The sequence below is a fragment of the Scyliorhinus torazame genome, chromosome 8, assembly GCF_047496885.1.
Source record: "Scyliorhinus torazame isolate Kashiwa2021f chromosome 8, sScyTor2.1, whole genome shotgun sequence".
Lineage (NCBI taxonomy): Eukaryota > Metazoa > Chordata > Chondrichthyes > Carcharhiniformes > Scyliorhinidae > Scyliorhinus > Scyliorhinus torazame.
This window is the reverse complement of record NC_092714.1, coordinates 105439515-105463695: the sequence shown is the minus strand read 5'-3', so window position 1 is coordinate 105463695 and position 24181 is coordinate 105439515. Positions and strand designations below refer to the sequence as shown.

Sequence of the window (24181 nt, the reverse complement as noted above, 5' to 3'; positions counted from 1 at the left end):
GGTTGCATGCTGCTCTTGCAAGACCTTATAGGTGCTCAGATGAGCTTTAAACTAAATAACATGCTATCTACGGGCTCTCTTTAAGCCTTTCATGACTAACAGGCACTGCAAGATATGATGACCCAGATTCCGCAAAATAAATAAGGGCAAGACTGTCAGAGCTGGTTGTTATTACAGGGTCAGACAGATAACAACCTCTGAGACCTATACATGTGCAGTTAAAGATGGAAATCTGGAAATTGCTGTCAGTAACACCCGACTCCTTCACAGGCTGCGCTGTTACGTTATTCGCCAGTGTTACCTGATTAGATGCAGATGTAATGGCATGAACTTAGGGTAATTTCTTGCTATTCTCTCAGTTAGGACTGTTAAAAATGTTGGGACTTATACTGTCAGGAGTAATTGAGATTTTACTGATGTGTGGGAAGTGATAATTGCTTCTGAAATCTTCTCTCGTCCTGAAAAAATAATTTTAAACACATGGGGTGCGTTCGATGGAAAAGTTTCTAAGTGTGGTAGCGAACGGGAACTGCTGCGAGCTTCCTGGTGTTCAGCCCGGTGAGGCTGGAACCACAATCCAACGTTAATTGGTCCATCTAAGAAGGCCCCATGGGCTTCACGTCACAAATCATTTCTCACCAGCTGATTCGCCAGGATAGCACTCGCCAGTCCCCTGCTGGCAAGGTAGAGCAGCACTTAAACTGCTCTTGTAGAGCCGAACCCCACTCAGCTCGCAGCCATGGCGCCGATTCGAATGGACCCATGATTCGGGAATGCAAACCTGGGGAGACTCCAAGAGGCAGTTAAGGCCAGGAGGGAGATTCTGTTCCCAAGGGGGTCCCGGAGGGTAAGCCACAGGGCAGTCCGTGCTGCCTCGAAGGAAGTGGCAATGGCTGTCAGCTCGGGCAACGTGGCCAGGAGGTCCGGCACCCAGTGGCGCAAGAAGATCAATGACCTACACAAGGCCGCACGGGTGAGTTGGGATCACACCATCCCCGCAGAGGTCTGCTGGATCCCAGGACCTAGCAGGGTTCCGGTCAAATGCTGTGCCTGTGGAACAGGGTTACTCGGAGCTGATGAAGATGATAGGGTGCTGCTGAGATTTCAGAGAGGGTCCCAGCAGGGCAGCATTGTATCACAGTGGGTAGCATTGTTCCTTCACAGCTCCAGGGTCCCAGGTTTGATTCCCGGCTTGGGTCACTGTGTGTGGAGTCTGCACGTTCTCCCCGTCTGCGTGGGTTTCCTCCAGGTGCTCCGGTTTCCTCCCACAAGTCCCGAAAGATGTTCTGTTAGGTTATTTGGACATTCTGAATTCTCCTTCTGTGTACCCGAACAGGTGTTGGAATGTGGCCTAGGGGCCTTTCACCGTAACTTCATTGCAGTGTTAATGTAAACCTACTTGTGACAATAAAGATTATTTTTTAAAAAGAGGCAATGGGTGCAGGAGAAGGCGCCGGCGATGCATGGCCAATTTTGCGATGGTGGCAACCACAGTGGAGGGTGTGGTGAATGACCTCAGCAGCATGAGTGGAGGAGTCCAAGGCTTGGCTCAATCAGTGACAGCCATGGCTGAAGGCCTCGGTAGACTGTCCGAATTGCTGGGGGACGTGACCCAGTAACAGGCGGCCCTTGATAAGGTGCTGCGGGACATGTTCCAGTCTCAGATGGGAATAGCCGAGACGCTGCAAAGTTTGTCCCAGACTCAGGCGGGCATTGCCGAGACGGTGCAGACCATGTCCCAGTCACTGAGCAGCATCACCGAAAGAATCAACACTATGGTGCAGACATTGGGGAGGCGCCAGGGCTGGCAGGGCCAGATGATGCAGGGGCTCAATCCAGCTGCCCCTCCACTCCGAGGTGAACCCCAGGGCCCTATAGACACTGACCGGGAGGAGGGCACGCTGGTTGCCAACACGGACCCAATCTGTGGAGTGGTGAAGGTGGCCACCAGATCCCCGAGTTCCACCCTTTGAGGACGTTGCGTGTCGCAGTTAGCACCCGGTACATGCCGGCAACAAGTGCTGGCCCCAGAGGATGTCTGCCAGGGGCATTGAAGGCTACGGGACAGGGTAATCAGCAGGCTGCCTCTGTCTGTGATGTACATCCTGGGGAAACACCTAGATACAGCGGTAGAGCACGGAGGGCTTGGCACGAATAGGGCACGGGAGGGGGGGGGGAAGGGAGTGTGCATTGGGAGGAGTGGTGGGTGGGTGGGTGAGGGGGTGGTGGGCAGAGTGGGGCGGCACCATTGGGAGAGTGGGACAATGGTGGACACTTGTGTGAGACATTAAAAAACCTTCACCTCAACCAGTAGTACGCTTCTGGCACTTTCATCCACAATGCGGGCAGGCCATCTTCCCAGACATGGGGGTCGTGGACCCCTAGCATGCCGCACCTCCCCCTCACACCGCGTGCAAGTGATGGGTGTTGGTGAGCACAAAGCAGACGGGCAGAGGTCAGACTATGGCATAGAATGAGGACCTCCTGCGTTCAGTTGTCTGCGGGTTATCATCAACCCCTGCCCTCAAAAATGACCCACTGACAATGCCGACATAGTCCCAGCACCCTGGATTGATATAACACAGACCTTGGGGGGGGGGGTGGGGGGGGGGGGGAGGGAGAAATGAGGATGGTGAAGTTGGGGGTTGGGGGGGGGTGCAAAGGGATGGGTGGAGGGAGAAGAGGTGGGGGAGTGAATGATGGATGAGGCCCCACATCCTATGTGAAGCGGGCGACGATCGCGGCCTCACTGACCCTATGAATTTTCCGGATCCTCGCTGCTGCCACCTGTCCTCCAGTTCTCCTACCCCCCCCCCCTCCCCCGGGATCGTCCTCCAGTCCCTTCTGGTCCGCAGCTTCCTCATCCTCGGAGGGAGCCACATATTCCTCCTCCCTCACCTCCAGCACTTCGACCCACTGCTGTGTTAGATTGTGGAGGACACAGCAGACCACCACAAAGTGGGTGACCTTCCTGTGGTGTACTGCAGGCACCACGAGCGATCGTGGAAACGGAATTGCATTTTGAGCAGACCGATGTACCGCTCAATGACAGTCCGGTTGGCTGTACGGGCCTCATTGTACCGGGTCTCTGCCTTGGTCACTGGCCTTCATACTGGTGTCATCCAGGTCCTAAGCGGGTTCCCCTTGTCTCCCAAGACCCAACCGGCTATTCTGGGATGGTCCTTGAAGAGGCCGGGAATGTCTGTCTGCCCCACGAGGTAACTGTTGTGCACACACTCTGGGAAGCATGCACACACGTGCATGTTCTTAAAGTGATGGTTGCACACGAGTTGGATGTTCAGGGAGTGGAACCCCTTTTGTTGCTCTTTTTAGCCTGAGTTTATTAGCTCTGATTATTTCACCTTTGCTCACAAGTCGCCAGGTATCTTTCTGATACCGCCACGTGGTTCAAGCTCGAGTTATGATTAATAAGTCAGCACACCGCTTAGTAAGATTGAAATCAACGGTCATTTATTATATACAACAATTAATGCTTACACAATAAACCTACTATCTATATCGAAACGTACCACTACTGGCCAATACTTAACTTTAGGAAGGGCCCACCAGGTCAGGGAAACGACTGGCTTATCGAATCGGACCTGGCCCGCGGGATTCAAAGGCTGATGCTGGTCGATGGCTAGGAGTCTTTATCGGGTAGCGATCGCTGGAGTCAAACTTACGGTTCTTTGTTGAAGGTTCTTGCGAAGGTCGCGAGCAGGTGAAGAAGGGAGAGAGAGAGATCTGAACTTGGCCCCTCACTTTATAGGGCCCAGGGGCTTCCCGCCTCTCGGGGCGGCCCTTGACCCTGAGTCCCAAGTGATTGGACTTGTTCCCAATCACTGGGTTCGATATGCTCCAATAATGGGGCGATTCCTCGATCGGGGGGTGGTCGTTCACCTGTCTTTGTTTCGGACACTGCAGGCGCCGACAGGTCTGGCCCAGCATTCAATTGCTAATATGTTGCAATTGTTCCCGGGGATAGCCGATTAAACTGCAGATGTCTGGGTTGATGTGCTGCTAATAGTCTTGAGTATCGATCTGGGCCGACTTCCCCAGAGCCAAATACGCTATTCTGTCTGCAGCTGTCCGTTTGTGTCCTGTTGGCTGCTTTTCCCATCAGCCTTTTTGGTTAGCCATTTTAAATCGGGTTTTGGCCAAATTAATAAGGAATCATCCATTTTAGGTGGCTACACTTTCTGTTGACATAGAGTACTTTATGATGGCATGGTGCACACAAGGTGACATACGTGCCATCTATGAGCCCCTGCACCTGGGCATCCTGGTGATCACGAAGAATCCTGCTGTCTAAGCATCCTGTTGGGCTTGGTCCGTGTCAAAGATTATACAGTTCGCTGCCCAGGCAAACAGGGCATCCGTGGCCTATAGGATGTACCTGTGGGTTGTAGCTTGAGAGATACGGCACAAGTCCCTGCTCAAGCCCTGGAATGATCCTGAGGTGTAGAGGTTCAAGACTGCGGTGACATTGTTGGCCACCGGGAGTGGATGTCCTCTTCCACACGGTGCCAAGTCCGCGAGGTGCCGCACTGCCTGTTTGTTCAGGTGGAGCCTCCTGTGGCACGTGCTATCTGCCATCTGCTCAAAAGACCAGCGACACTTGTACACCTATGGCCTTTGTGAGCCTCCCCTTCTGGGTCTCACCTTGACTGATGGACGGCCGGGTCCTCAGAGTGTGTGGGGGGGGGGGGGGAACCCTGCACGTGGACGACACTGTTGCTGCTGCCGCCTTCTCTGGCGCCACTAGGACAAGTTCAGCGAGGCCCAAATATCATCCATACCATTCAATATATGTAAGGAATTCGGTTGGAGAGGGTGTGAGACTGACGAACAGCAATATTTTTCACCCCGGGACCCTTCAGTCCCCACATTTCTCTCCTCCCACCCACCCCACCCCCTGCAACACGGCACGCCCTGCCTACGCACACCCGGCCGCAGCGAGGGCCGCTGCTTACTGGACTCCACACCCTGCATCCCAGACACCCGCATATAATGTAACCTGGACAGGGCGCAGGTCCCCCCCCCCCCATTGGACTCACCCATTCCCCAGCCGTGGAAATGTCCCAGGGCTGTTGCCCAGCCCCTGGGTGTTAGGATGTTGGCTGCTGCATCTGTGGTTTAGGCACAGTGTCCAGGTATCACGGTCTGATTGGAATTCTAGGCAATATGCCCCATGCTACATAGCACGCCTACCCACGGGAATCCACTTGGGATGTGTGGCATTAGGATCATTTAAACATACATCCTATACTCAAGTAATCCCCCTTTTAGTTCCATGTGTTTTTATTTTCCAATAAGTTCATGATGCGGTACTTTATCAAGTGCCTTTTGAAAGTTCATATATACAACATCTACAGCAGTACCTTCATCAACTCCCGTTACTTTATCTAAAAACTTAATCAGGTTAGTCAGATATGACTTTCTTTGATGGCTGATGCACGATCAATTTCACAAAGACTAAAGTTGGGTATAACTGTGGCTTTATTACAGTCAGATGCGTGGCCTCCTGCTGCAGCTGGCGAAATGGCAGGGCACTGGAGGTCATGCATATTTATACAGTTCTCCGTGGGCGGAGCCAGCCGGCAGGAGCTACCGGCGAACCTGTAGTGCAGGTTCTACCTTACATCTCCTATTACAGTGGTTCACCACAATGGCTGTCCCATATTCACGTGTGCTTCTCTAAGTAAGAATTTGTTTAGTTCTTGAACAGAGTACCCAGTAGTTTTCCAACCAATGAAGTTTAGACTGATTGGCCTGCAATCAAATGGTTTATCCTTTGTTCCATGATTTAACTGAGAAACATTAATAATATTTTACGTTTGGTATGCTTTGTTTAAAATATATTTTGTCAAAATATTTTTTGTACCTCAGAAAACACTTGAATTTGCTCCCATCCTAAAAAAAATTACAGCTATGTATTCAAAAGTAGATGTCTTCAGCAAAAACTGAAGTGTTTTTGAAAAAAGGCATTTTCTATAGGTTCACTGATTCAATGAACCTGTCAAATAAATTGAGGGGAACTTTTTTCTCTGAACATTGTTCATTTTTAGGTTACATGAGTAGTATTTAGTCTCTCTCTCTTTCAACTTGTGTTGCTGATTAGCAATGAATTTGATCAGGTGGATAAAAGATACACTGGAAGGGACCATTCCCGTGGGGAGGTATGTCCTGAAAACCTGCTCCGTATAAATCATGTGGTGTTTCATGACTGCGTAGGACTGTATGACTTACATAAAGGAGGACATTATATTTTGGCTGAGTATATTGGTTATTACCTCCTGGTTTTGACCATTTGATAAAGCATACATTGAACAAGCTACATTAAACATTCGGCCTCCCTTCAGTCTGACAGAGTTAATGGAATGTGTTAGGTAAAGAGAACTATGAGCAAGGAGAAGCTGTGCTTCTCATGAAGGTAATGAGGGAGGAAGTGGCAGGCTGAAGGATTCGAAATGTCTGGAAGCTCGACTGGTGAGTAAATTTGCAGATGAGATTTGACAGCCTTTGGAACATGAAATCAAAAATGTAGTTCTTAACTGCATACCTACAGAAGTGGAGACTTGGGGTTTGTAAGGATTTGTAATTTATAAGTAATCCGAAGAGACATAATTCTTTAAAAAGTCATGATGGGTTGCAAGGATTATGCAGCTGTAATAAACTGCTAAAGAATGCACTGGAGTACTAACGTTTCTGGAAGTTGATTTGCATTTTCACTTGACACAAAATAACATGCAAACTATTCATATTTCTTTTCATGGTTGCAAACTCCTATCTGGAATACATGAATTGCTCATCCTTACTGCAAAGCAGTTTGAATGTTTTTAATTTGTTCCAAATACTGGATAACTTGTGAAATGCCTATTCTTATAAAAGAATAGAGTTGCACAGATATAAAACACTGCTTAATCTAAAAAATATTAGAAGGAATTTGTCATGGATTAATGCAAAGCCTTTCCAATTTGCACTTTACAATATAGTAAGGCTGTGAAAGTCTGCTTTGGGAATTCAATTCAGTTCTATTCAGGACAGTATAGGACTGTGCTCTTTTCGGGAGTAACTGTGTTGATGTACAATCCAGGGGGCCTACAGAATCAGCTATCATTCCTGCAGTAGTTCAGCAAGGCTCAAAGTACTTTTTATCCTTCTAACTAAATAGTGTGATTTAAGATGCACACCATTAATTTAAGGCTAAAAGTAACCCGCCCCCCCAAAAAAAGAGAATGTACTAGTATATGACTTTAGAGGTCCCAGTACATATTACACACACAATCATATTTCGTTTTTACCATTATGTTACATATGTTGGTAAAAAAACAATTAAATTTAATTTCTTAGAGACTACATTATCAACAATAGATTACCCATTTTGAGCTACTATACAAATAACCTTCATGGCTGGAAGGGCTAGATTCACCGGTCCCCCAGCCATGCATTTCTCGGTGGCGTGCTGTTCGCTGGACTTTCTATTCCTGCTGCTTGTCAATGGGATTTCCCATTGAAGCAATCCCACGCCGCCGGGAATCCCACGCCGCCGGGAAACCCGAGGGCGAGGGTGTGCTGCCAGCGGGAACGGAGAATCCCATCTGGCTGTAATTTCACATTAGTTTAACCTCTGTAACCTGTGAATGAGCCAAAAATGATCAACATGCTCTTTTAGTTTATTTTCTTCACAATGTCTTCATACCAAGGTCCTTATTCATCTGAGCAATGAGAAGTGTCTTTTATTGTATACATCATGTTACATAGGCGCTTGCATAACAATACCTGTGTTTGACCCTATTTCGGTCCATCTGCTGCTGAAACTCTCATTCATGCCTTTTGTCACCCCGAGGCTCCAAGTTCCCAGCCTTTGCCCTCGATAAATTTTAGCTCCTCCTCTATCCTATCTTGTATTGATGCCTATTCACCCATCACCTTTCCATTTGCTGAGTTACAATAACAATTTATATTTATACAGTACCTCTTAACATAGTAAGCCAAGATGCTTCACAGGAATGTAACCAGGTATAAATTGATACTGAGCCAGAGAAGGAGATATTAGTTTGGGTGACTAAAACATGCTCAGAGAGCGAGGTTTTAAGGAGGTTGTTGATGGGGTAGAGAGAGGTTTTGAAAGGCTGACTGCTTCAACAGTCATCTCCAGTGCTACAACCTCCACCTCTCACCTCTCCATATTTGTGCCCTTGACTCCTTGTGGTATTCTGTTCACCACAGGCTTTGCTTTTGTCCATTTAAGAACCTGATTTCTGCACAATGAGTTCAATTATAAATCCTTTGCAGCCTATCAAGAGAGGAGTCAAATGGGAAAATGTCTTTCCCATTGCCCCCTCATTTAAAACTCCTCACAACATCCACTTTTCAGCCACATTTTGCACCCACCGAATGCTTCCTTTATTAGCTTAAAATACATTTATATTCTTTGTAATGCCTTGGGACAATTTTGACAATTTAAAAAAATTACAATGCAAGTTGTGGTTGCATTTAAAAATAAACTTTCAGCCTCCTCCTTTTAAAAAGTACCTCTCAGCATGACAGAAGTTTCTGTTTTTCAAAATCTTGGCTTTTGTTGTGAAAATTGCCTTCCACTGCTACATTTTAGTTGAGAATTTCAAATCTGGTTGTTTTTAAGTGTTATAAAAGTGTTGCTCATGTTAGAAACATTTTTGTTGTATGATTTTCCACTCATTACTCCAGACTGCCATTGGCATGTTATTCTGTAATCTACAATCTTGCCACCTCCATTCAGCAATCTGCTGAACCTTTTCCCTCATGCTAGATGTGATAGATCACCAGTTTTTAGTAACTTTGTCATAAGACCATTCTTCGCGAGTAATGCTTTCTTCCTTTGAACCTCTGCCTCAATTTGATGACTGCATTGTATCTGTTTCTGTTACATGTCTAACACTGTTCATCAGTTCTGCTGACCAACTTTTGGTGTTTTCCTCGATGACAGTAGCCCTGTGAAATGTGGCACTGCTGTACCTGAGGCCACAATTATTTCATAAATCATCCTCTGTGCTCAATATTCTCTGCATGGCAACCAGTTTTGCTGGGCATTGCATAGTCTCTGACTTTGCATTTCTATAGTTTTACAATGTGTTGCTTTTTTTTTTGAAGAAGCCTTGCAAACTACCTCCATTTAGTGCAGCGTAACAGCGCTTTTTCAAATGGCGCACTACTATATAAATAGTAAATGTTTTTATTCAGTACTTAAAACATATTGTAGGGAACAAATAGGAATGTTTATTCTTGTCAAAAAGCTCCTTCAACTTAGCCCCAATCATTTAGATTTTCTTAGCTCCACAATAACTTGCCATGGTAATTATAACCTGGACGTCACTATGAGAAATGTCATTGCATAAGTACTTTATGTGCTTGAGCCTAATTACTCTTTGCACTGCTTTGAAGGAGGTATTAAGTCATTTAATACAGAATGTAATTTGAACATATTGGCCCAGATCATTCATGGAGCGGCAGTCATTGTCAACGCTAAAGGGTCGGGGGATATGGGACATGGCCCCTTTACATGGCACGAGCTGCCATATGGTAAGGTTAAATGTCCAGTGCAAATATTAGTGGATGGATGAATGGGTGGGTGGGGTGGCAGCCGGGGTTGAGTGGCAGGTAATGTGGGTGGTGGGTCAGGTTGAGAGATTGTCAGGTCAGAGGGCTAATCAGCTTAGATCAAGGATAGTCAGGTTGGAGGGGGTGGCATAGTGGGCAGAGATAGTTGTGTTGGGTTGGAAGGTGATCAGGGGGTTGTTGGGTTCAGTTTGGTTGTCAGGGGTGATTGGAGTTTAGTCGTGGGCGAGAAGATAAGACGGGAGGAATTGGTGGGAGGTGTGTCGGGGAGGACAATGGAATAGTCGGGGTGCCAAAGGGGAATAGGTAGTCTGGGGAGATCAGTGTGAGTGATTGGTGTTCACCTGTGTCATTATCCAGGAGTTAGACTAGGATTTTTTTGTCTTGCATTTTTTAGATCCAGTTAAGTACAATGCAACTGTCCAAAATCTTCGACTCCAACTCAGAACCAAATACATTTGCAGAGGGTCCTGGGGAGCAGAAGAATTCCCTATTGGAGGTCAATGCGTCAGGACGTCAACAGCATTCTTATGAATCAGGGTCCGAGGTCCAGTCCCTGACAATCCGGAGACCGGACGGTGTATTTGGATGCTACTCTGAGTAACGTCCAAGCTTGTATCATTTTGGAGCTTTTAAAATGCAAGTCAGAATCATGAGTGGCATGGAGGGGAACTTCTAGATGGTGGTGTTCCCAAGTATTTACTGCCCCTGTCCTTCAAGATGGTGGTAGAAGTAGTTAATTTAAAAGGTGCTGCCTGAGGAGCCTTGGTGAGTTCATGCAGTGCATCTTGTAGATGGCACACGCTGCTGCCACGATGCATCGGTGGTGGAGGGATTGAATGCTTGTGGATGGGATGCCAATCAAGTGGGCTGCTTTGTCCTGGATGGCATCAAGCTTCATGTGTTGCTGCAGTCATCCAGGCGAGGGGAGAGTACTCTATACTTCTCCTGACTCGTGCGTTGTAGACTGTGCACAGGCTTTAGGGGGTCAGGAGGTGACATACTTGCTGACAGATCCTTAGCCCCTGACCTGCTTTTCTAGCCACAGTATTTGTATGGCTCGCCAAGTTTGATTTCTGGTCAATGGTAACCTCCAGGATGTTGATAGTGAGGGAATTCAGTGATAGTAATGCCATTAAATGTTAAGGGGTGATGGTTAGATCATCTTTTGTTGGAGATGGTCATTACCTGGAACTTGTGTGGCACAAATGTTACTTTCTGCCCAAGCTTCGATATTGTCCAGGTCTTGCTGTATTTGGAGATGCATTGCTACAATACTGAATAAACCATATTGAATAAAGGATTCAAAATAATTCAACGCATTACCCTGATATTTGTGGAATAGAGCTGGCGAAGACCTGAAATTGCCAATCCTACTGAACTTAATTTTTTGCTCCGTTTCTCTCCATGCACGTGATCACATTGACAGCTTGACTGGAGGCTGGGAGTGAAAATTTGGGGATAGTCCTCAGGATTTGGAAAGTGGAGGGGAAGAAAGTTGATGATCAGTGTGATGCGGGTATAGGTCAGCAGGCTAGGTGTGCAGGAAGTCAATGACTGGAAGAGAGGCCAGAGAGACTGATCGGCATGGTGAGACTGAAAACGTTCTTAGGGAGTGGGCCTAACATACTTAAAAAATTTTTTTAGAGTACCCAATTATTTTTTTCCAATTAATGGGCAATTTAGCGTGACCAATCCACCTAACCAGCACACCTTTTGGGTTGTGGGGGCGAAACCCACGCAGACACGGGGAGAATGTGCAAACGCCACACGGATAGTGACCCAGTGCCGGGATTCAAACCCGGGTCCTCAGCGCCATAGTCCCAGTGCTAACCACTGTGCTACTGTACTGCCCTTGGGCCGAACGTACTTGAATACCTTTATTCTGAAACCCACTGTGTTTGTGAGCATTCCGAACAACATAAGAAACCTCAACATTGAGAAAAGATTGAGAAAAGACCATTTACTTATCGTCCATCCATAGACTGTAATGGTGGCTGAATTGCTGATTAGTCAATACATATGCAGACAGAAAGCGGATTGTCTCATGACCTAAAGCATCCCCATTTGAACCCGGTGAAACATGGCCTACTTGGCTGTGCCATAGTCCACTCCGGATTGGGGTCTGCTGCTGGAAAGCCCGAACGCAGAAGTGGGATACAGCCGAATGAATTCTGTGACTGGGGAGAGCATCTTAAATTATGAAAAATCTTGTGGACTGCACTCTAATACCAGAGGCATGTAGTACCCGAAAACGAATGTTCTTTGGGACCCAGGACCTGCATGGAACAGTGAGCGGCAAGAGAAGGCACAGTGACGCAACAAGAAGAAGGCCTCACCAAACTTATCCTATTGTGCATAATTCTACCATCTGGGCAGTAAATTGCTTTGAGAATAATCCCAAAGTATTTGCCTCTAATACCGTGCTCAGTGGATCATTCCAGACACTTTTTTGTTTCTTCCAATGTATTAATGTTTCTGCCTCTCCATTTTGGCATATCTGAAATAATCTAAGTTTGCATTATCAGTGCCATTTTAATAATTTATGTGTTTTGGTGAGTTTCCCCCTGCTCAAACCACCTTCTTTCAAGACTGTGTAAAGCTTAAGCTATCTTAATCCTTCTTCACAGATCATCCTCTTTACACATGGGATCAGTCTTGTTCACTTCTGTACCTTTTCTAATGCAAGCATGTCTTTTTTTTTGATGTGACGAAAGACAGAAGTAACTTTGACAGCATTTTGCATTTTAATATAAGTGTCACTAAAATATCATAGAACAGTCATTTACAAGCCAAATGTCAGCACCTATAGGCAGAGTATGTTTTTAAAGAAATGCCCTAAATACTACAAATATCAAAATGTGATGGACAAACTAAAATCTAGATCGTTAATGGCAGGTGAACCAAATTGTTCGGGATATAAACCCGTCTGATCTGTGCTATAAACTTAAATTATATTTTTTGAGCTTCCGATCAAATTTTAATTTTATGGAATTTTGCTGGAAATTATTTTTCCAAGATCTTCAGGCAGGACAGTGTCAACATGTGCTTTAGATGGAGATTCTGCATTATCCGCTGTTGCTAACTTTGGTTGGCTCGTAATTCGTTGTCCATTGGGTCTTTACTGAATTTGCTCTGTTTCTATAACCTTTGCTCTAGAGTCGCCAGGTATCTTTATGATACCGCCACGAGGTTCAAGTTCAAGTACTGATCAATAACACAACACACCAATTAGTAAGATTCAAATCAAAACACATTTATTATACACAGTAAATCACTACTCTTGCATATAACTCTACTTTCTAGACTATCTCTATTGCTAAAAGGCCTATACTTAGCTTCGGAACTGGCCCGCCAGGTCAGGGGAACAAATGGCCTTTTGTTCGATTCTGAGTCTGCAGGATTCAAAAGCTGGTATGGACTGGTAGCTAGGAGTGCCTATCTCGTAGTGTGCGTTGACTGGAGACTTACTTGGTTGTTGCGGCAGCTAGGCAGTTCACTGTCAAAGGTTGGTTCGAGTTGCTGAGTGACCCTGCCAAGAAGACCGATTTGAACTTGGGGGCTTTACTTTATAGTCCTTAGGGGCTTCGCGCCGTTCCGGGCGGACCCCGTATCTGGTTCCAAGTGATTGGACTACGTTCCGATCACTTGGATCGATTTCTCCAATACTGGAGTTGTTCCCTGATCGCTGGGCGGTCCCTAAGTGTCCGTTGGCCTTCCTTTGTCTTGGCTCCTGGCGCCGAGGAGTCTGGCTTGGCCTTATTCACCTTACATGTTTCAATTGTTCCCGGGGATCGTTCATTAGTAATCAGATGGCTGTGAGTTTCAGTGCTGTCTGGGCTTTTGCAAGTTCTAATACACAGGATTTTTGCACTTGCTAGTTTTTGCCTGTGTTGGCTGAATTTCCCTGTAGTCTTTGCAGATCTCCATTTTAAGTCGGGAAGGGGCCAACCCAGGTGGCGAAGCTGCCCATGTTGATTACATTGATCTGTTGATCAGTATAGTCAGCAAATACTACACATTTACATTGCTAAACTGGCCAGTAAGCATTGGCACAATTGGCACAATTAATCTGTCTAGGAAGATGGGTGCATTATTTCCTTGAACTGTTGGTAATTTTAACACCTTCATTTCCTACCTGATGTCAAGGACAATGAAAGAGTTTAGTCAGATGCAGGAGGTAGCACGGCATGTGTTATATGCAAGGGCCATACTAAGGGTTGAATTATTTGAATTGTGTTACACTTGACGCTTTTATTCACTTGGGGCTAAAATTGCAATTAGACTTATTAGTTGGTGCAAGAATTGTAATGTGCGATTACCCCAGCCCTGGCCAAGGTGAAGCAGGCAAGATGCAAACTTTGTGCTACCTGCTCATCAATGTAATTGTGGTGTGCTGCCCCAGAATGAAAAAGACATCTGGCTTGCTGCATGCTCAGCAGGAATCCAGGTGCTTGTGCGTACAACCCGCGAGACAGCCCTAATGGAAGGTGTCTTCAGGCTATGACAGCTGGGTGGAACTGTTTCTGAATAAAGGAAGACTTACAATGGAGCAACAGGTCAGATACAGGGCTCCCGGGTTCCGTGATGCCAACCTTCCAGGATTGACCTGGATTAGTCTCCAGGAAAACAGCTCTGTGCAGCCCTGCAGGAAACACATAACATCATGAAATTTAAAAAATACATAATTTTCATATTTCTATTTACCACATATAAAAATATTGAAAAAAGGGGTAAAAAGGCTGATTGGCTGACATTCAAACATCGATCAATTGGGTAATTAATCTTTTTGCTCTCCAATTGCCGTAGGCAAGCAGTGCTTCACAAGGATGGATGTGTTGTCCGTCTAATGGCTGGAGGGGGGTGGGATGAGGGGGGGAGGGCGTCAAGTCATGTGATAATCTCCAGGATAACATATAACCACAGTTGGCAACCCCAGCAGTACTGAAGGTATTAATCCAGAAGGTTTAAAGGAGGGAAGAAACCATGCTTCTTTAGAGGGCCAGGAGACCCTCAAGGCACACATTTTAAAGGATTTGGGAGTAGCTGACCAGGGTGAATTTCAGGAGGGTGGCCTTGAGGATCTGGATGCAGGGCTTTAAGATGAAAGTTCATTGACCTCCTGCGATTGACCACAAGTGAGTGATGACGGTAGTGAATGCATCCTCCCATGACATCTCCAACCCAGCATACCACCAGTTTCTCACGCTGCTCAATGCACCACACCTAATCATTTATCAGTCAAAACTCATGCCTAATAATAATAATAATCGCTTATTGTCACAAGTAGACTTCAATGAAGTTACTGTGAAAAGCCCCTAGTCGCCACATTCCGACGCCTGTTCGGGAAGACTGGTACGGGAATTGAAACCGTGCTGTTGGCCTTGTTCTGCATTACAAGCCAGCTGTTTATCCCACTGTGCTAAACCAGACCCGAATGTTCATATGCTGCAACTCCCCCCACACACCTAACAATACTGAAAATGTAATTCCTACATCTTGCAGTTTTCACATGCTTTCAGCTGGTCAGCTAGCACAAGTGACCAGCCTCTTGATTCATTGTGATAGGCTAGGACACTACCCTCAGCAGCTCCTGCAGCAATGTCCTCGGACTGAGATCATTGGCTTCCAATAATCACAACCATCTTCTTTTGTGTTAGGCATGGCTCCAACTAATGGAGGTTTGCCTTCCCAATTCCAATTGACTTCAGTTTCCCCAGGGCTGCCTGATGCCAAATGCTGCTTTGATGTCAAGGACATTAGATCCAGCCTTCCCTGTTGAGTTCAGCTTTTTGTCCATGTTTGGACCAAGACTTTTATCAGGTCTGGCGCAAAGTGCTCCTGGTGGAAACCCAAACTGAGTATCAGTGAGCAGGTTTAGCTATTTACATTTCACCTTGATAACACTATCGATGACACCTTCTGACCCTTGATCAAGAAGAGGTTCACTGGACAACTGGAGTTCCATTTTGAGGTATACAGGACCAGTTTTGACCGGTACTAGTAACATTTGAGGTTTAATTTTCCTTCTGGGAGGCTGGATTGGATTTTTCTTGCTTTTTTTGGCCAGGATATATGTTTTCAGGCAGATGCCAGTGTTGTGTCTGTACTGGAACAGCTTGGCTAGGGGTGTGACTAGTTTTTGAGGTTAGGTCTTCAGTACTGTTACTGAGATAGGGTCCATAGCCTTTGCAGCATTCAGTGCCATCAATTGTAGGATAAATCAAATTGGGTAAACATTGGCATCTGTGATGCTGGGGACTTTGGAGGAAGCAGAGATGGACCATCCACTCGGTCCTTCTTGCTGAAAATGCTTGCAAATGATTTAGCCTTATCTTTTGCACTGATTTGCTGGGCTATCCCATCATTGAGGGTGGGGATATTTGTACAGCCCCCTCCTCTTGACAATTGTTTAATTGTCCACCACCATTCATGACTGGATATGACAGGACTGTAGAGTTTTGAACTGGAGGGAGGTGGTGGAAGCAGGCACGATAGTGACATTTAAGGGGCATCTTGACAAATACATGAATAGGATGGAAATGGACCCAGGAAGTGTAGAAGATTGTAGTTTAGTCGGGCAGCATGGTCAGCATGGGCTTGGAGGGCCGAAGGGCCTGTTCCTGTGCTGTACTTTTCTTGTTCTTTGTTCTTGGTCTGTTGGCTGGGGATAATTTGGCTCTGTCGATCACATTGCTTGGCATGCAAGTAGTCCCATGTTGTAATTTCACCAGGTTGACATCTCATTTTTAGGCATGCTTGCTGCTGTTTGTGGCATACATTTATGCACTATTCATCGAAGGCAATGGTAGAGTGAGGGTTATGCTGGGCCATGACATTCCAGATTATTATTGAATACAATTCTGCTGCTAGCAGGCCATAACTCCTTACAGATGCCCAGTCTTAAGTTGCTCGATCTGTTTGGAATCTAACCTATTTAACATGGTTGTATTCCAACACAACACAATGGAGAATATGCTCAGTGTAAAGAATATTTGAGGCTGGATTTGTTCAGGGTTGAAGGAAAGGTATACCTTGCCATCTTTTATCAATATTCTCAAAGGGGTCTCCTTACATCTTCTATTACAATATCTGTTACAATAACTGCTGTAACTTTGAAGATGAATTTGTGTAGCATGTTATGATGAATATTATGACTTCATGAATGGTGACAATATAAACAACCTAAAATAATCAGTAGAGTAGGAAGTAGTGGGTGCAAAAGGATGATTTTCATTCAAGCTCACTCTTCCAACAGCCAATTACAAATTTCTGGTCATAGCTTCTGTCTCAATTATTAAATCACGTTTTTGAGGAAAAGTTTTGAAATGTTTCTCCCTGAAATGCCTCCAGACTCTTCTAATTTTATGAGCTAAATAATTTAATGCTGACCAGCTGTTTCTACATATGCCACTTCTATGCTTCCCGAAATGTAGGAGTCATAATATCCAAAGAGTATTTCATTATCTCAGTCCATACTTATCCTTGTACTGTAAATTTTGAGTGCAAATATATAATTATATTAAACACTGTTATCAACATAGCATTAACTAGATGGGTGAGATCTTACTTGATATTTGTTAATTTTCCTCTAATTTTTTCCAGTTTTATTCTCAATCCAAGTTAAATACATACAGCACTTAATGTTACTTCTCTGTATACTATCCTTTTGCTTTGCATTTGCCAATTCTTACATTCATATTTTTGGTGCACTTGTTTTAAATAATAAATCTGTCTTTATTTACCAAGGACATATTTTTGCTTTCCTTTCATTTTAACACATATACTGGAATTCTTTGGCCATATGTGCTGGCGGGATTTTTTGGTCCGGCAGCACATCCCTTGCCACGGATTTCCCAATGGCGTGGGGCGGCTTCAATGGGAATTCCCATTGACATAATTGGAACCAGAGAATCCCGCCGCTAGCGAATAGCGCGCCACCAAAAAACACACAGCTGTTATTGGTGTCTTTCACAACATATCAGAATATCCCAAGCATTTTGCAACCATTGAAATACATTTGAGTGCAGTCATTGTTGTAATGTAGGAAACACAGAATCCAGATTTTCACACAGCAAGCTCCCATAAACAGAAATGTGATGATGACCAAAGAATCTGTTTTTACTGATGTTATTTGAGGAATAACTGTTGGCCAAAACATTGGGAAGAATTCCCCCACTCTTTTTAAAATAGTGCCATCATGACTTTTAAAGCTGCCTGAGATGACATCCCACCAGAAGTTGTATTAGAGTTCTTGGTTTAATGACTCATCTGAGCACCCCTGACAGTGGAGAACCTACTCTATATCTACTGGAGTGTTAGCCTAGATTTTATGCCCCAATATTTGGAGTGGGAATTCAACTCTCAATTTTCTGGCTCAAAGTTGAGAGTGCGATCAGTGAACGACCACTAACACTTGGTGCTTTCCAATGTCAACAGAAACGCAAATGATGACATTTGTAACTGTGCCATGTTACATGTTCAGGAAGGTTTCGGTGGTGAAGGTGACCTGCACTGCTCACTTCAGATATTGGGCTACAAGGTCATGTAGGATAGCCTACATGACTCAGTTGTAAATGTCTATGATCAGAATGGGCTATGTTGCTCACTGTTGGTGGAGGTGACAATCTGCGCTGCACTGTATGCTTTTAGCTACAGATATTGTGTCCAAGCTAAAATTGCTGATGCATACCTGACCATGTTTAAAAAAGAAAAAAAAAAATTACAACCCTCAAAAAGTTGACCACTTCTAATAACCCTCAGTCTGTTAGAATTTAAGATGACAAGTTGTGTAAACAAATAGTTGCACGCCAATTGCAGTGGGTTAAAACTGGCTTCTTGTCACTGGACTTGCTGATATTCCACCATTTGTAGTGTGTGGGCAAATTACTCTTCTGTATGTGAAAACAGAGTGGCATCGGGTGCATTTTTGGGACATTGAAGAATTTTCCCCTCCCTCATTGAACATTTTGATTTTTGCCATTTTATTTTCTGTACATGGAGCAGCTTGGTTGAGTGGGATTATACCTGAGTTGAAATTGAACAGAAACAAGAATTCTAGTCACCAAACACTGGGATTGACAACTCGCAGTGTACTCCTATCCAATGGTAGTGGAGTGGCGATCCCCATGTCGTGTCTGTTTAGTGTCCCCCCAGTCATGCTAAGAAAGCAAAAGGGAACTGTGTTGTAGAACAGCGCAGAGCATAACCTGTTGAATGTAAAAAGCAGTGGAACAAATGTCCTGTCTTGGTTCTTGCTATATGCACAGAAAAGAAACGAGTTGGGTGTATTTTTTTGATTTTTAGAAACTCTGACCGCTTGACTTAGTCTCTTCTGCCTCTGTTCCAGATGGTTTTAGATTTAAAAATCATTCCAGGACTTAATCGCATCATCAAGTCGTGCATGTCAGTGCATTACGGAGAATGTGTTAATGTGAATGAGATTATTTTGGAACATAGTTCCATGTTCAAATGGATATTAAAGATCACCTGGCATTATTGAAAGAAGCTAGGAGTATTCCCTCAACCAACATTACCAAAAAGAATTAACTGGTCTTTCAGCTTATTTGCTATTTATGGAACCTTGCCCGTGGCATATTTGCTGTCACATTTATTTCCAAAACAGCAATCCACTTGGTTGTAAGTACTTTGGGATGTTCTGAGCTTTTGCTCATATAAGTTGCTTACTGTAAATCCACGTTGGTTCTCATTGTAACTGTATTTGAAACCAAAATTTATGAATTCTGAAAGGCATCTAAACACACACCATGTGAATAAGGTAATTGGCAGAACTTGAAAACAACTTTTCATTTATTCCCTCTCTCTGGAAATTAGCCACAAACACAGCATATTGGTTTATATTATCCCTCAATTAATTCTTGACCTTATTCAGCAAAATTGCATTCACTGTTTGTTTTTTAAAGCTGGTTCTAAGCACTTGTTTTGTCAATCCTGCTTTACTAAACATTATGGTACTCTGCTGTATGGGATTTCTTTTGGCAAACACATAAATAGGAACTGCCAAGCTTTCTCTGAGTCATTTTTGGCAATGGATGATTCTAGCGACTCTCAATTAAACTCATACTTAGTTGTGTGTGTGTGTATGTATGTGAGAGAATTCCTGCGGTAAGATATGTAGCTGAATGAAAGGAAGATAAGTGACCGATAAATGCCACGTTCAGATCAGTGGAAGTTTTCTGCCACTTATTTGCAATGGATATAGTTAACACAGTCGGGTTACTGTTTTGCTATTTTATCAGTCATTAAAGTCTGAAGTAAACTAACTGAGCAGGTCAAAGGATTTCTATGCCACCATGGTGGAATCAAGTTGGATATTAAGGATTCAGATGCTATGAATTGTAGAATCAGCCATGATTTACTCACTCAGCAGTCCAAATCAATGCCAAAACAACTAATAGCAAAGATAATGGAAAACTTTATCTCATTATCCCCTCAAGGTTGAAGAGAACAGAATGCAGTTTATCAAGGTTGAAGTATTATAATTGTTAAGCAAAGCCCTGAAACTAGTTGGTCAAACTTTGGTTGAACAAAAATTGCCATTATCTTAAAATTTGGCATTTAACATTGAGCCCATTGAAAAAAATTCATAGAAACCCTACAGTGCAGAAGGAGGCCATTTGGCCCATTGTACCTGCACCTACCCTCTGAAAGAGCACCCTACCTAGGCCCACTTCCCGTCCTATCCACCATAAACCCACCTAACCTGCACATCTTTGGACTACAAGGGGCAATTTAACATGGTCAATCCACCGAACCTGCACATTTTTGGATTGCAGGAGGAAATCTGAGCACCCGAAGGAAACCCACGCAGACTCCAAACAGACCACCACCCAAGATCAGAATCTAACCCGGTTCTCTGACACTGTGAGAAAGCAATGCTAACCACTATGCCACTGATTCCCATTAATAAAACCCACCAGACCTACACCAGTTATAGATCAGTGATACATTTGTAAAAATTGCATCACAGGGTAAGCTGAGACTCCTTCCACCTTTTGACTTCAATCTGTTATGAGTCATGTGATGAACACTGAATTATAATAAGTCATCCTCCAAATACCATGGGAGCTCGAATGTGCTGATTTTCATAAAGTGAACATTGGTTCCAAAATACACTCAGACTGCGTAAAAGAGTTGGTATGGTCCGGCCAGCAGTGACAGTGACCACAGGACAATACTTGTCAGGAAAATTGTTCACTCTGAAGATGGGCTCTATACTTGTAACTCTGGCAGTGAGAACAGTCTCTCGTAATCAGGCTGACTGCCAATTTGAGACTAGCCACAAATGAATGAAATAATTTGTGGGAAAACAGAGGGTGTCTACTTAAAGACCAGAATTGATGCACAGCTGTTCAGCCTTATTCGCTTAGTTCCGAGATAAAGGTGAAGAATGTCCTCATCAAAAAGTTCCTCTATGCTAATGATGCCACATAAGCATTCATATCGGGGAACATCTTCAGTGGCAAATAGATTATCTCATTCCTGTAAAGGGTTTGGTTTGGCCATCAACATCAAGAAGACAAATGCCATGGTTCTAGATGTTGCCATACCACCATCCATCAGCATCGACAATGTGACACTAGAGGTTGTTGACTGGCTCCCCTATAATCAGCAATCTGTCAAATGATGCTAAAACCAATGCACACTTTTGCAAAAGCTGCTGTTTTTATCACCAAGCTGGGAAAAGTGTGGAACAACAACAAACTGACTGAGAACACAAAACAAGAATGTGGCAAGCCTGGATCTCAGTGCACTCCTCTATAGTGGTGTGACCTGGACAACCATATGCTGGGAGGAATAAAAGACTGAATAGTCCTCTTGGCTGTCTTGGATCTACCATGGCAGGGCAAAGTAATCAACTGGGAGGCCCTAAATCATGCTAATTCGATTACTATACCCTCATTGCGAAATTAATGATGCTACTGAAAATGAAATGAAAATGAAATGAATGAAAATCGCTTATTGTCACAAGTAGGCTTCAAATGAAGTTACTGTGAAAAGCCCCTAGTCGCCACATTCCGGCGCCTGTTCGGGGAGCTGGGACTAGAGCTTAACCAAGTTCATCAAATGAATGATGAGTGTATACTTTTGGACTTTCTATGTAGTGAACTGAACATTGGGTGTAGGCCTCTTAGACGTTCATAACTCTGCTACAAGGACACATGTAAGCAAGATATGAAGATGGTGGACATTGACGCTGTCAGCCGGGAGACCATTGCTGCCAGCCATGACCTTTGAAGGGCATTGGGAGAGATGAGCAGAAATGAAAAGCTCAGCTGACCAAGAAGAGAGTCCAGAGTAAACAAAGATCAGCGAATCGTGCACTATCTCAGCCCAGAAGACAGACTGCCAATCCAAAGTGGGACACTTCAACCACACTCGGTGATGCTCAACACGAAGGCGACCACCATGGGCAAAACCACCATGTGAATTTTAAAAAAGACAAGTGAATGGGAATGTTTTGATTCTGACGTTTCTTGCAGTTCTGTCTCATTTGTTTTCTAGTAAGGGTACATTACCAAATGCCAATTTTGTTCAGTAAATCATACGTTTTTTTATAGTAACAGGGTTTGCATAAAAATTGCTTTAAAACATGAGCCACCTTTTCAATTCTGATACCTGCTGATCTGAGTTAACTGATAACTAGCAATTATCCAGTTTCATTTGCTTTTTATTATATTCTCCAGTTACATCTGCAGGTTAATGAACTGTGTAATCAGTCACACTCCAGGAAGATGGGATATTTGCAGCTGGATATAGTTTTGAAATTTTCTCCCACTCCGCTTTCTCTCTTCCTTTCCAAAAGGTGCTGGTTTTTGCTTGGGTAAAGATCTTCAGGTGCTGGTTGCATTTTGGAACCTTACCAATGTGGATATTGAAATGTGAGTGGAGTTAATTATGATGTCTTCACTCAGCATTCAACTAGATTCCTAGTGATTGCCTAGTAAGACATCAGCATTCATTTTCTTGGAAGTGTTCAGGTCTGACAGCATCTGTGGCGAGAGAACCAATTAATATCAACCTGAAACATTGGATGCAATTGAGAGAGGACTGGGTGGTGGAAGAATGTAAAATTGGGTGGAATAGCAAGGGTACTATTCTCATCATAAGCCTGCTGCTAAGATTTTCCCAGTGTCAGGGGAGGTGAGGCCTCCACATAAACTCTGGAGGTGGGAGGGGGATTTCCTCCTGTTAAAGCATACCATACAATGTCCAACAGAGCTCCCCTTCCACTCCCTCCCACCATGGTACTGCCTAACCCCAAAAGTTTCCCCCTCCCCACTCCCTATTTCGGTCCTCTAGCTCCCTTACCGAGACCTGCCTAACTGGCCCTGTTGAAAACCCCACCACTCACATCAGTTCCAGCGATGCTGGAAGTAGAGAACTGGCTGCAGTTCGAGCACTGACCACCATCCCTCCTGGTGGTGCTGCTGGGCCTAATCAACTGCTGGAAATTTGGTTGGCCTATTGCTCTTGGAGGTGGGACGTCCTTCCAAATGAGGTAGATGTCTTACTCTGAGCCAATTAACAGCCCAACGTCTGTAAAGTCAGCTTGGGACTTCCGAGCCATATGGAGGAAGGTTTACCCCGATGAACCACTGCCTTTGTGTAGAATTCCAACAATCAACTCTGTTTCTCTCTCCACAAATTCTGCCAGGTCTATTCAGTATTTCCATTATTTCATGCCTTTGTTTTAGATTTCCAGCATCCACAGTATTTTACTCTTGTTTGGCAAGGCACTTTGCTGACTTTGTTTTCCAGTTTCCTTACCCAGGGTGCTGATGTCCAACATCCTGACTTCAAATCAGATATCTCAGCCCATCGAGGGAATTGAATAGTCAAGCTTCCTTGGCTATGTAGTCAAGTTCCACTGTGCCCAGCAAGATGTAAGTGGACAAAATGCCACTTAAAACAAAATGCTGGATAAAGTCTGTGGAGAAAAACAGTTAATGTTTCAGATTTAAATGATTCTTCTGCAGATTCTTCTGGACTGGCAAAAATTCCAGACACAAAGTGCTGGACTTTGAGAAAAGAAAATTAAAAGAATATCAACTTCCTTGAATTTCAGTAAAACGGATACAAATTTGTTGGCAAACTATCTGAAGAACAGCTGGAATGTTGCCAGATGCTTAAAGTTTGCAAGTTTAAAAGTTGAAATCCAATACAATTGTGAAGTAATGTCAGAGCACAATGCATTAATAATCCCTTAACAGCTGGCCCCAAGTGGGTCTAATTACCTTGTAATTGTTTTGCAAAGCACCAGATGCTCAAGAAATAAAGTCTTCCTATTCTGCTTGGGTTTAAATTATATTTTATTACTTGCCTGATTGTTTTCCATATCTAAATCCTACGGTGCAGATATTTCTAACAGTATCTGAAAAATATGGAGGTTTTTTAAAAATCATTTTTTTTTGCTTTTGGAGGTAATGCCTTTTCTGTTAGCTGACATTTTTTTCAATAAACATTTTATTGAGGTATTTTTGGTATTGTAACAACAATGTACATGGAACTATAAACATAGTGCAAAAGCCATCTCCCTTCTTTACAGGTCCCACCTTTA

At 44.1% G+C, this 24181-nt stretch overlaps 1 protein-coding gene and 1 long non-coding RNA gene across 15 annotated transcripts in view; both read left to right on the top strand.

Moving 5' to 3' along the window:
- The window catches only part of dmd (dystrophin), a 3042490-nt gene that overhangs the window by 494470 nt on the left and 2523839 nt on the right, over positions 1-24181 (top strand). The window contains exon 1 of one of the 14 annotated variants that reach the window (XM_072513984.1): positions 6472-6489. The exons of the other annotated variants lie outside the window; for them this stretch is intronic. The gene's annotated coding sequence lies outside the window, so the exon portion shown is untranslated. Of the gene's footprint in view, positions 1-6471; positions 6490-24181 lie in introns of those variants that run through there. 14 annotated transcript variants of the gene reach the window in all.
- LOC140428763 (uncharacterized) lies at positions 21478-23914 on the top strand. The gene is made up of 3 exons (XR_011948865.1): positions 21478-22502; positions 23383-23507; positions 23601-23914. It is a non-coding gene; the product is annotated as an uncharacterized lncRNA (long non-coding RNA).